This window comes from Leuresthes tenuis, unplaced genomic scaffold (assembly GCF_036924035.1).
Source record: "Leuresthes tenuis unplaced genomic scaffold, fLeuTen1.0.hap1 SCAF_2, whole genome shotgun sequence".
Taxonomy (NCBI): domain Eukaryota; kingdom Metazoa; phylum Chordata; class Actinopteri; order Atheriniformes; family Atherinopsidae; genus Leuresthes; species Leuresthes tenuis.
The window spans coordinates 29353715-29366914 of NW_027325356.1; the positions used below are offsets into that span (position 1 = coordinate 29353715).

The 13200-nt window shown below is 41.4% G+C and overlaps 2 non-coding genes across 2 annotated transcripts; both read left to right on the forward strand.

The window, feature by feature from the left end:
• Positions 1–6757: 6757 nt before the first annotated feature.
• On the forward strand, positions 6758–6940 carry LOC140302545 (U2 spliceosomal RNA). The gene has a single exon (XR_011915005.1). It is a non-coding gene; the product is annotated as a U2 spliceosomal RNA (small nuclear RNA).
• Positions 6941–7351: 411 nt separating this feature from the next.
• Positions 7352–7464, forward strand: LOC140302616 (U5 spliceosomal RNA). The gene has a single exon (XR_011915070.1). It is a non-coding gene; the product is annotated as a U5 spliceosomal RNA (small nuclear RNA).
• The last annotated feature ends 5736 nt before the right edge of the window (positions 7465–13200 follow it).

Consider the following 13200-nt stretch of genomic DNA (forward strand, 5'->3'; position numbering starts at 1 on the left):
ATTTTGATATATATTGTAACCTATTGGCTAAGGAATAGTGCTGAAAATGAGGTAAATCTAATCCACCACTGTCCTTGGTCTTCTGTAGGGTTTTTAAACTAATACGTGGTGGTTTGTTTTTTCACAGAAATTTGGAGATGCATGAATCTAGTGACTTAAACCAAGTAGCAGATGGTTTTATGGGGATCATTGAGAACAAATAGTTAACTTTTGGTAGTATCATAATTTTAATGGTTGTAACTCTCCCCATAAGTGATATAGGTAAGGACTTCCAACGAGAGAGCTCGTCCTCTACTCTCTTTAATAATTGCACATAATTTAGCTTTGTTAGCTCTGAGAGCCTGGAGGAAATGTTTATGCCTAAATATCTAATATTTCCTGAATGTAAAGTGATCGCAGGTATATTCTGGACCCTACAGTTAATGGGCAGAACTGTGGTCTTAGACCAGTTGATAGAGTAGTCACAAAGTGCAGAGAATTTATTTATGAGTGTGATAGTGTGAGTGAGAGACGTCTGTGAGTTCTAAAGGAAAAGTAATACATCATCAGCATAAAGACTTATTTTATGCTCAACATTTTGGGGTTGGATGCCTTTAATATTTCTATCTTGTCTGATAGCAGCTGCTAAAGGTTTGATGAAAGTAGCAAAAAGTGAGGGAGAAAGTGGGCAACCCTGTCTTGTACCTCTCTGCAGACTGAAGCTTGGAGAAGCTTGATCATTTGTCCTGATACTTGCATTTGGGGAGCTATATAATATCCTTATCCAGTTGATGAAGTGTGACACAAACCCGAATTTGTTTAATGTTGCGAATAAAAATTTCCAGTTCACTCCATCAAATGCTTTTTCTGCATCTAGAGAGTCGATTATGGTTTCCAAGTTGTTGATGGTAGAAGAGTCTATGAGAAAAAGCGGGTGAGAAAAGGTGCGAATGTCCAAACATACATGATCAAAAGCAGGAGTGGATGTGTTCGGCTACAAGAAGGTTTGAATGCCCGACCATAGTTTGTAAAAAGCGGGTAAGAAAAGGTTCAAATGCCCGAACATACACCATCAAAAGAGGGAGCGGAGGTGTTCCGCTGTAAGAAGGTGTGAATGTCCACCAATAATTCCTGAAAAATGGTTAAAAAAAAGGTGGGAATGCCCAACCATACATCAACAAAAGCAGGAGTTGATATGTTCGGCTACAAGAAGGTGTGAACGTCCAACCAAAGTTTGTAAAAAGCAGTTAAGAAAAGGTGCAAATATCCAACCAAACATAATCAAAAGCGGGAGCAGAGCTGTTCAACTGAAAGTAGGTGTGAATGTCAGATCATAATTTGCAAAAAGCTGATGAGAAAGGGTGAGAATGCCCGACTATACACCATCAAATGCGGGAGCGGAGTTGTTCGGTTGTGAGTAGGTGTGAATCTCCTACCATAATTGCTGAAAAATGTGTTATAAAAGGTAAGAATGCCGGTCCATACATCATCAAAAGCGAGAGAGGTGGTGTTCGGCTGCAAGTAGGTGTGAATGTCCCACCATACAAGTATGGTGGAGAGGAAGCTGTGAATGGCCGACAATAGTAAAAAGCGTGTGAGAAAAGGTGCAAATGTTAAACCATACATGATTAAAACAGGGTGCGGAGGTGTTTGGCTGCGACAAGGTGTGAATGTCCACCCATAATTAATGAAAAGTGGACAACAAGTAGGTTCGAATGCCCAACCATACATCATCAAATGCAGGAGTGGATGTGTTCGGCTACATAAGGTTTGAATGTCCGACCATAGTTTGTAAACAGCGGGTAAGAAAAGGTTCGAATGCCCGAACATATACCATTAAATGAGGGAGCGGAGGTGTTCCGCTGTAAGAAGGTTTGAATGTCCACCAATAATTCCTGAAAAATGGTTAAAAAAAGGTGGGAATGCCCAACCATACATCATCAAAAGCAGGAGTGGATTTTGTAAAGTGGAGTGGAGTTTGTAAAAAGCAGTTAAGAAAAGGTTTGAATATCCAACCAAACATAATCAAAAGCGGGAGCAGAGCTGTTCGACTGCAAGTAGGTGTGAATGTCCAGCCATAATTACTCACAAACGGGTAAGAAAAGGTAGTATTGCCAGACCATAGATAATCAATAACAGGGAGCGGAGGTGGTTCAGCTGCAAGGTGTGAATGTCTGACTATAGTTTGTAAAAAACGGGTAAGAAAAGGTAAGAAAGCCTTTCAGAGATGTTCGGCTGGTATTTATCAATATCTAGATAGATTTCAACAAAAAACAACGTTGTATTTTGCAGTAAAAGAAAGAGCAACACTAATGGTTCAGAAATCCGAGAAAAAGCTTTTCGTGAGTTTTTCATTATTTGGGATTTTATGTATAAAATTAATTCCTTCAATCAAACCAGGTGAAAACTGCTTTGTCCTTCATAATTATCAATGTCTAGAGCGACTTCAACAAAGAATAACATTGTATTTTGCAGTAGAAGAAAGAGCAACACTGAGGGATCAGGAATCCGAGAATAAGCTTGTTTTCATACGTTCTGCATGATTTGGGATTTTATGCTCCCGCTGTTGATTATGTTTGGTTGGATATTCGAACCCTTTCTTAACTGCTTTTTAGAAACTTTGGTCGGACGTTCACACCTTCTTGCAGCCGAACACCTTCGCTTTCGCTTTTGATGGTATATATTCGGGCATTCAAACGTTTTCTTACCCGCTTTTTACAAACCATGGTCGGACTTTCACACCTTCTTGCAGCCGAACAATTCCCCCCCTTCTATTGATTGTGTACAGTCGGGTATTTTAACCTTTTCTTACCAGCTTTTTACCAACTCTGGTCTGACATTCACACCGTCTTACAGCGGAACACCTCCGCTCCCTCTTTTGATGGTGTATGTTCGGGCATTCGAACCTTTTCTTACCCATTTTTTACAAACTATGCTCGGACATTCAAACCTTCTTGTAGCCGAACACATCCACTCCTGCTTTTGATGATGTATGGTTGGGCATTAGAACCTACTTGTTGCCCGCTTTTCATTAATTATGGGTGGACATTCACACCTTGTCGCAACCAAAAACCTCCGCTACCTCTTTTGATCATGTATGGTTGGACATATGCACCTTTTCTCACCCGCTTTTTGCAAACTATGGTCGGCCATTAACAGCTTCCTCTCCACCATACTTGTATGGTGAGATATTCACACCCACTTGCATCCGAAATCCTCCGCCCCAACTTTTGTTGATATTTAGTCGGTCATTCGCACCTTACCCGCTTATGGCAAACTATGGCCTTCTTGCAGCCAAACACCTCTGATCTCGCTTTTGATGATGTAAGGTTGGGCATTCAGACCTTGCTTCACCTGCTTTTCACCAAATATAGTCGGACATTCACACCTTCTTGCAGCCGAACACTTCCGCTCCACCTTTTAGTGTTCTATCACACCTTTTTTTTAACCGCATTTCATAGATTATGGTTGGAAATTCTCAACCACTCTCATCCGAAGACCTCTCCTCCCGCTTTTGTTAATATATTTGAACTTTAGTCGGACATTCACATCTTCTTGCAGCTGAACCACCTCCGCTTCCCTGTTTTGATCATGTATGGTCTCACAATACTACCTTTTCTTACCCGTTTGTGAGTAATTATGGCTGGACATTCAGACCTACTTGCAGCCGAACACCACCTCTCTCGCTTTTGATGATGTATGGACCGGCATTCTTACCTTTTATAACACATTTTTCAGCAATCATGGTCGGAGATTCACACCTACTCACAGCCGAACAACTCCGCTCCCGCATTTGATGGTGTATAGTCGGGCATTCTCACCCTTTCTCATCAGCTTTTTGCAAATTATGATCTGACATTCACACCTACTTGCAGTTGAACAGCTCTGCTCCCGCTTTTGATTAGTTTTGTTTGGATATTCGCACCTTTTCTTAACTGCTTTTTACAAACTTTAGTTGGACGTTCACACCTTCTTGTAGCCAAACACATCCACTCCTGCTTTTGATGGTGTATATTCGGGCATACGAACCTTTTCTTACCCGCTTTTTACAAACCATGGTCGGACTTTCACACATTCTATTAGCTGAACAACTCCGCTCCCTCTTTTGATTGTGTACAGTTGGGTATTTTAACCTTTTCTTACCCGCTTTTTACCAACTATGGTCGGACATTCACACCTTCTTACAGCGGATCACCTCCGCTCCCTCTTTTGATGGTTTATGTTCGGCAATTGGCACCTTGTGTTACCCATTTTTCAGTAATTATGGGTGGATATTCACACCTTCTTGCAGCTGAACACCTCCGCTCCCGCTTTTGATGGTGTATAGTCGGGCTTTCGAGCCTTTTCTTCCCTGGTTTTTACAAATTATGGTTGGACATTCAGACCTTCTTTCAGCCGAAAACCTCCGCTCCCTCTTTTCATTTATACATTGTCAGGCATTCGCACCTTTTCTTACCCGTTTTTTACAAACTATGCTCGGACATTCAAACCTTCTTGTAGCCGAACACATCCACTCCTGCTTTTGATGATATATGTTTGGGCATTCGCACCTTTTTTTTTACCCATTTTTCAGGAATTATGGGTGGACATTCACACCTTCTTGCAGCTGAACCCCTCCGCTCCCGCTTTTGATCATACATTGTCGGGCATTCGCACCTTGTCTTATCAGCTTTTTACAAACTTTAGTCGAACATTCAAACCTTCTTGCAGCTGAACACCTCCGCTCCCGCTGTTGATGGTGTATAGTTGGGCTTTCGAGCCTTTTCTTCCCCGGTTTTTACAAATTATGGTTGGACATTTAGACCTTCTTGCAGCCGAAAACCTCCACTCCCTCTTTTGATCATACATTGTCGGGCATTCGCACCTTTTCATACCCGCTTTTTACAAACCATGGTCGGACTTTCACAGCTTTTAGTAGCCGAACAACTCCGCTCCCGCTATTGATTTTGTACAGTCGGGTATTTTAATCTTTTCTTACCCGCTTTTTACCAACTATGGTCGGACAATCACACCGTCTTAGAGCCGAACACCTCCGCTCCCTCTTTTGATGGTGTATGTTCGGGCATTCGAACCTTTTCTTACCCGCTTTTTACAAACTATGGTCGCATATTCAAACCTTCTCGTAGCCGAACACATCCACTCCTGCTTTTGATGATGTATGGTTGGGCATTCGCACATTTTCTTACCCATTTTTCAGTAATTATGGGTGGACATTCACACCTTCTTGCAGCTGAACAACTCCTCTCCCGCTTATGATCATGTGCGGTTTGATATTCGAAAATTCTCTTTCATGTTTTCTAGCAATTATTGATGGACATTCAGACCTTCATGCAGCTGAACACCTCCGCTCCCGCTTTTGATGGTGTATAGTCGGGCTTTCCAACCTTTTCTTCCCTGGTTTTTACAAATTATGGTCGGACTTTCACACCTTTTAGTAAACGAACAACTCTGCTCCCGCTATTGATTGTGTACAGTCAGGTATTTTAACCTTTTCTTACCCGCTTTTTACCAACTATGGTCGGACATTCACACCTTCTTACAGCGGAACACCTCCGCTCCCTCTTTTGATGTTGTATGTTCCGACATTCGAACCTTTTCTTACCCGCCACATACTATGGTCGGATATTCAAACCTTATGTAGCCGAACACATCCTCTCCTGCTTTTGATGATGTATGGTTGGGCATTCGAACCTACTTGTTGCCCGCTTTTCATTAATTATGGGTGGACATTCACACCTTGTCGCAGCCAAAGACCTCCGCTCCCTGTTTTGATCATGTATGGTTTGACATTCGCACCTTTTCTCACTCGATTTTTAATATGGTCGGCCATTCACAGCTTCCTCTCAACCATACTTGTATGGTGGGATATTCACACCCACTTGCATCCGAAGACCTCCGCCCCCACTTTTGTTAATATTTAGTCGGTCATTCGCACCTTACTCGCTTTTTGCAAACTATGGCCTTCTTGCAGCCAAACACCTCTGATCTCGCTTTTGATGATGTAAGGTTGGGCATTCAGACCTTGCTTCACCTGCTTTTCACCAAATATAGTCGGACATTCACACCTTCTTGCAGCCGAACACTTCCGCTCCACCTTTTAGTGTTCTATGGGGCATTCACACCTTTTTTTTAACCGCATTTTATAGATTATGGTTGGAAATTCTCACCCACTCTCATCCGAAGACCTCTTCTGCCGCTTTTGTTAATATATAGTCTGGCATTCGAACCTTTTCTTACCCGCTTTTTACAAATTATGGTCGGACATTCACACCTACTTGCAGCCGAATACTTCCGCTCCACCTTTTAGTGATGTATGGTTGGCATTTGCACCTTTTCTTACCCTCTTTTTATACTGATTGCTGAAGATTAAGTTGTTCTTTCTCAAACTACAAAATTTTTTTAATTGTTGAAACTCGATTTGAAGTGGATAAATAAGGAGGACAAACAGTTTTAAGTCAGGCTGATAGAAGGAATTAATTTTATAGCAAAATCTGTATTTCGTTATATGTCGAGAGATGCTTATTGCTGAAGAAGTTCTTTCTCATTCTACAAAGTACAACGTTGTATCAGTTAAGTGTGGCCTGGGTAAAACACTGATGGTTATTTCTGACATGCAATCGTGAGGCTTTCCATCTGTGGGGTAGGTAGCAGTGTGGATGGATTAAGTGTAGCACATCTCTCGACAACAAGGTGTGGCTGTGAAAGAAGAACAGTTATGTAGGAGAGATGTCTGGTAAAGATATTTTGTTAAGTAACCATATCACAGCCACTGTATGAGGTACCTTAAGTGTTAATGGGTGAAATAACACCATAAAGACTCAGTTTAATATCTGATATGTCCTCTATACGAGGACTACATATTAAATGCATTTTTAGGAATAGAAGTTGAAAAAGGAGCCTTCTCCATTCACTCTTAGCATCGACCCGGTACTGCAGTGCCGCTGGGAACGGTGCGCTCTTCTCTGCTCTTGTGAAAAAGCAAACAGCGGTGTTGGATGGAAGTTTCAGGGAGCCCTAGATGAAACTTTCTTTTAATCTGCTGAGAAAAGAGAGTGAATGCGAAGTAGACTTTAACACGACTCTGGGAGCGAGCCGAGTGCGGGCTAACCGGGAGAATTGCTTGAAAGAAACGTGACACCGAATGAGCGGTCAGAACAAAGCCTTAATACGGTGTTCCCGTGGTGTTTGTGGCTGCCTTGTCTTTTGCACAGAGTAAAAGACAAGGCAGCCATCGAATAGGGCCCGATTGTTCCTACTTGGTCAGCCGAGGAGCAAGGGGGGGGAGCAAGCGTCTCAACCAAGCAAAGCTCACCATGGGGAAGGTGGCTATCCCAACTAGCCTGATGCCCTGCTCCCGCAGTGATGGATAATCGTACTCTGGTTTCTCTTCATAACGTACAAGTCTTTCGCCTTTTACTAAACACTTCCGTGGAGAGCAGCACTAATGAGTTGTTTCTAATTTTGGCAGGCTTTACCTTTGCGGGTGAAGCCCTTTCTGTCTGTGCAAAAGAAATCTTGTTACTGTGCAGATTGACTTCTCTGAGTAGAGTCGCCTTACTTGTTGCAACTGTGCCGATGTTGCTTGAATGGTGCTCGCTGGAGCGTGCAGGAGTGCAAAGTTATACCATTTAAGGGCTGAAGAGTGCTCAGTGCAGCGGGTGGGCGGAGGTGCAAAGTGACACTCTGGCCACCTATGGCCATAAAAAGAACACCGCTACAAGTGCGCATTGTGCCAGGAAGGGCCCTCAGACGTGAACCAGTGGACAGTTATTGCTTCTCTGCCTTTTGGCTAAGATCAAGTGATCCACTGCTATTGCTTGGACCTTTTTTTCGTGTGACTCCGGCTCCTTCGTCCGAGTGAGCACAGAGGCGATGCTTCTTTGTGGCTGCGTCCTTGGCCTGCAGCCTCTTGGGCTGTTGCTACTGCCATCTGGATCACAGCCACGGGGGGAATCTGCTTGTGCCTTCTTACCAGCAAGTTTCTTGAGGTCCATATGGCGTCTTTGATGGCGGCCAAGGTGAGCCACCTTTTGACAAATTCCTCTTTCCTGAGGTTCTGATTTTGACTCACCCCATAAAGCACCAGTTGTGCTGACAGGACCTCTCTTGCTGGTAAGTACGGGAAATTTAAGGAGTCGGCTGTTGCCCACAAGTCCACAGCAGCACTGCACTCCCAGAAGAAATGCCTCACCGTCTCAGGCGCGCCACAACCTGGCCGGGGGCAGGTGGCCGTCGCCGACATACCCCTGGAGTGCATGACCTGACTGGGAGAATCTCGTGAGCCACCATCCATGACAAATCCCAAAGTCTGTTCAGAAGTGCTGAAAGGTTCACACTGCGCCAAACTGTTGAGGGCTCGCCAATAGTGAGCCCACGCACTGGACTCACTGGGGCCCGCTCCTGCACAACAGAGAGCAAAGATCGATGGCACGTTAAAACTTGTACATCTTCTTGTTCTAAATTAAAATGGTTTAAAAATGTCTTTATAAAAGCATAACTTTCTGTTAGATTAAAAGACACAGGTACATTCAGGTCTGATGGTAAAAGTCGTAATCTTCTCATGTAGGCCCCCATCCAGAATCTTGCCATTGCAGCTGCCGCTGGGTTTTTGGATGGGTTAATTGCACACTTTAATTGGACAGAGGTAAAGAGACTTCCTAAAAACAAATACAGATCTGGTACTGCTTTCCCTCCCTTCACTTTTGGCTTCTTCAGTACTTCCCTCCTCAACCTTTCCCATTTGGAGTTCCATGAAAAATATAAGATGGATCGTTCCAGGTCTAAAATAATTTCTTTTTAGAATAAATAAATGAATAAAGTTTTATCTAGCAGGTCAAATATGTGCAAAATACAATCAACAGGGCAATCTAAGACCAAAACGAAGATAATTCCCTAAGCCAGTGTATCTTTTTCAACATATTTGTTTGGATTTCATTATTTCATTATTGTGTAGATTTCATTGAACTAAATTAATGTTAAGGGAAACGATTCTGCTCAGTGACAACAGAGGTTTTTACCAAATGGACTGAAATATTTCCATGTGCACAAGCAGATGCACTCTCAGTAGCAAAAGCACGGGTAAAATAAATCATTTCTAGATTTGAAATTCCTGAAAAGATCTTCAGTGATAATTTGACACACTTTGTAAACAACGTCATGTCACTGTTGGCAAAGAACTTAAAATAGACCTTAGAAACGACTGTGCATATCATCCACAATCAGCAGGTTTCGTGGAGAGACACAATGGAATAATTAAGTCAAGACTGAAAAAAATCATGGAAGAAATGGGAAATATTGGGTTTACTGTTTACCATCCTAAAAATGCATCCTCCAACTAGCACAAGATGAACTCCATTTGAGAAAAGGTATGGAAGACCATTTGTACTCCCACAGTCAAAACACAGTCATCAACTGACATGATGAAGAAAAAAAGAAAAAGAGAAGAAACCTTAGCAGTATACAAATATTAACAAGTAGAGAGATCTCTTCTGTTTAGTCTGTTCCAGGTGAACCGGTGAAGGAATCTCTGAAGACAGTAAAACCCGGGGACTGGATCATCATCAAAGTGATAAAGAAAAAGAACTGGTCCAGCCCAATGGGGGGAAGGTCCATTTCAGGTACTACTTACATCACCCACAGCAGCTGAAGGACTTCTTGGATTCACTTATCACATTGTACCACGACCTTCAGAAGTAGGGAAAGATTATTTACCCACCACTGTTTTCTGAGGCAAAAGTCTGACTACAAAGGGGAATTCTCTCAACAGGAGGGGGTTCATCTCAACCTCAGTGAAGAAAACAACGGCTAACATGAGAACATAGGGTGTGACTAAAATAACCATACAGAGTACCACCACTGTCCCCTTGACATAGAAAGTGCCACACTAGTAATAACATTTATTTAAACTTGGAGATAAATGGAGAAAATAATCTCATATACAATAGCTGAGACAGAAAAAACAAAAAACTTTTGAAGACACGATTAAAACAACATTTAGAACATACAATAAGCTTAAAAGGAGTGACAAAGCTGCGACTGCGAAGGCATAGAAGTCTAATTAAAAACAGGAGCAGTAGGACAGACTTTTCTGATATCTGAGTAAGCTCTGGGAATCAAATTTAGATAATGATCAGACTTGGCCTTTCTTATTTCTGCTGTACCTTTATTTCTAAGCTTCCTAAAAGCAAGGCAATGACCCGGGTCCCTCATATGCCCAGCTAGCATCCAAGGTTTATTTATTTTTTAAGTAAAGAAGACAGTTCTGACGAAAGCCAGGGACTAGACCTCTTCTAAGTTCTATACTTTTTAAAAGGGGCGTGTTTATCAACTATGGAATTAGAAGATTTACAAAAATGGTCAAGTGCTAGATCTTCATCTGGGATTTTAACAGTGTCATGAGTATAACTGTTCAACAGATCAGTTAAAAAAAAAGCCTGCTCATGGAGATGTTTCAGGATCTGGATACCAAGCGTGGACCTAATGTTTTCATTTTTGCAATTCTGATACAGGCTATTGAGCAGTGATAACTAACACCAAGTTCAGATACTGCAGATTTTCTACCTTTGATTTGTTAAGATTGAGCCAATCAGGGACAACCTTGAAGGATCTCTTAAGATGGTTTTGTAGGATCAGTAATTACCTGAGAAAGGTTGATATTGGTACACACCTTTTTTAAATTATCAGAGGCAGAGTTCAACTTGTTTAAATTAAAATTGCCACACCGAGATTGGGTTTAGGCCACATGCACACAGAATGACATCAACAAATATAAGAAATATTAAACATTTACACATAGATTTTTGAATACATGTAGAGGAATGATACTTTGAAATGTGCTCATTGCGGAGTTATGATGAGTTGAGTAATGAACTATTCTGGGAAAGAGGTTCTATTCCCAGCATCATGATGGACACTCCTGATATAGAAGGTTTCGCTAACGCATTGGAATTGTTGTACTATTTTCATATGCATGTGCAATGAAGAATTGCTTGCTGGTGATAAATGCAAATAAGAACAGCTTACACATAGATGCTCACATATAGGCTGCTGAATGCAATGAAGACCTGCTTATCCAGTAAAGTTCAATGTCAATGTGTAATATTCAATTAGGATTTGCAAAACAGTGAAGTTAAACAATGAATGGGTCCATAGTCGGTATGACAAGACTACAGGAATATTTACCTGGGTGTACATTCAAACAGAGATGAGAAAATTGCGATAAATAATTGTTTGTTGGTTTGTTAGTATGTATATGAATGTTATGTGTATAAACTGTGTTGAGTTGTAGTTACTCAGTAGTGTCTCAGTGAAACAACCGACGGGGGAAGCCTTGCGGTGACAACAAAAGCAGTGTTTTACTGATCAGTCAAGTTGCTCCAGTGTACTCCATACAAACCGGTTGGTTACTGAAGGGATAGAAAATGGGGAATACTTGTTTTAAAGCAAACAAGGAATTAGATGGGAAAAATACATGTTTTAACGGGACCCAGACAATATTAAATACTCAGACAGATGGGAGAAGAAGTGTAGTTTTGTAGGAAATCACAAAATTATTACATAAAATTAGTGAAATCAATTGAAGAATGCCTTTCTGAAGAGCTGTTTACCACAGATGAACAGCTTTGCGACCAAGCACATTGTAGATCGCTTTACTGCCAAAATGATCTAATTTAATGGATTGGTTTAGACATGCATAACAGCATTTTAAGAACAAAGAGAGAAACAAAAAGGGACAACGCTTCATGGTGGAAGGTGATGTATAAATAACTGTGTTAGGAGAGACCATTTGAGCACCACAGCCATTTCGCAGCACAGGGACAGCAGTCCAAGTTAAAGGATCTCCCACGTGGTATCACCTGTCACACTGTGTCAAGGCATCAAAAGAAGAAAAAATCACCAAACTCAAGGACAAAGAGACGAAGACTCCGGTGAACGAAGAGAGAGGACTGACAAACCAGAAATACAAAAGGATGCTCGATATCAAGATCCAAAAGAAGAGGCTAACAATGCCACGAACACTTACGATGCTGGGAATGATGCCAACATTGAACAGAGAAGAAGATTCAGTGTCATCAATCTGCAACACGTGCCTCTAATGAGGGGGTGAATATAGAATCCTCAACGATTACAACGTCTCTGGGAACTGTGACAACAACAAGGTTTAAACCATTTTGATATATATTGTAACCTATTGGCTAAGGAATAGTGCTGAAAATGAGGTAAATCTAATCCACCACTGTCCTTGGTCTTCTGTAGGGTTTTTAAACTAATACGTGGTGGTTTTGTTTTTCCACAGAAATTTGGAGATGCATGAATCTAGTGACTTAAACCAAGTAGCAGATGGTTTTATGGGGATCATTGAGAACAAATAGTTAACTTTTGGTAGTATCATCATTTTAATGGTTGTAACTCTCCCCATAAGTGATATAGGTAAGGACTTCCAACGAGAGAGCTCGTCCTCTACTCTCTTTAATAATTGCACATAATTTAGCTTTGTTAGCTTTGAGAGCCTGGAGGAAATGTTTATGCCGAAATATCTAATATTTCCTGACTGTAAAGTGATCACAGGTATATTCTGGACCCTACAGTTAATGGGCAGAACTGTGGTCTTAGACCAGTTGATAGAGTAGTCACAAAGTGGAGAGAATTTATTTATGAGTGTGATAGTGTGAGTGAGAGACGTCTGTGAGTTCTAAAGGAAAAGTAATACATCATCAGCATAAAGACTTATTTTATGCTCAATATTTTGGGGTTGGATGCCTTTAATATTTCTATCTTGTCTGATAGCAGCTGCTAAAGGTTTGATGAAAATAGCAAAAAGTGAGGGAGAAAGTGGGCAACCCTGTCTTGTACCTCTCTGCAGACTGAAGCATGGAGAAGTTTGATCATTTGTCCTGATACTTGCATTTGGCGAGCTATATAATATCCTTATCCAGTTGATGAAGTGTGACACAAACCCGAATTTGTTTAATGTTGCGAATAAAAATTTCCAGTTCACTCCATCAAATGCTTTTTCTGCATCTAGAGAGTCGATTATGGTTTCCAAGTTGTTGATGGTAGAATAGTCTATGAGAAAAAGCGGGTGAGAAAAGGTGCGAATGTCCAACCATACATCATCAAAAGCAGGAGTGGATGTGTTCGGCTACAAGAAGGTTTGAATGCCTGACTATAGTTTGTAAAAAGCGGGTAAGAAAAGGTTCGAATGCCCGAACATACAGTATC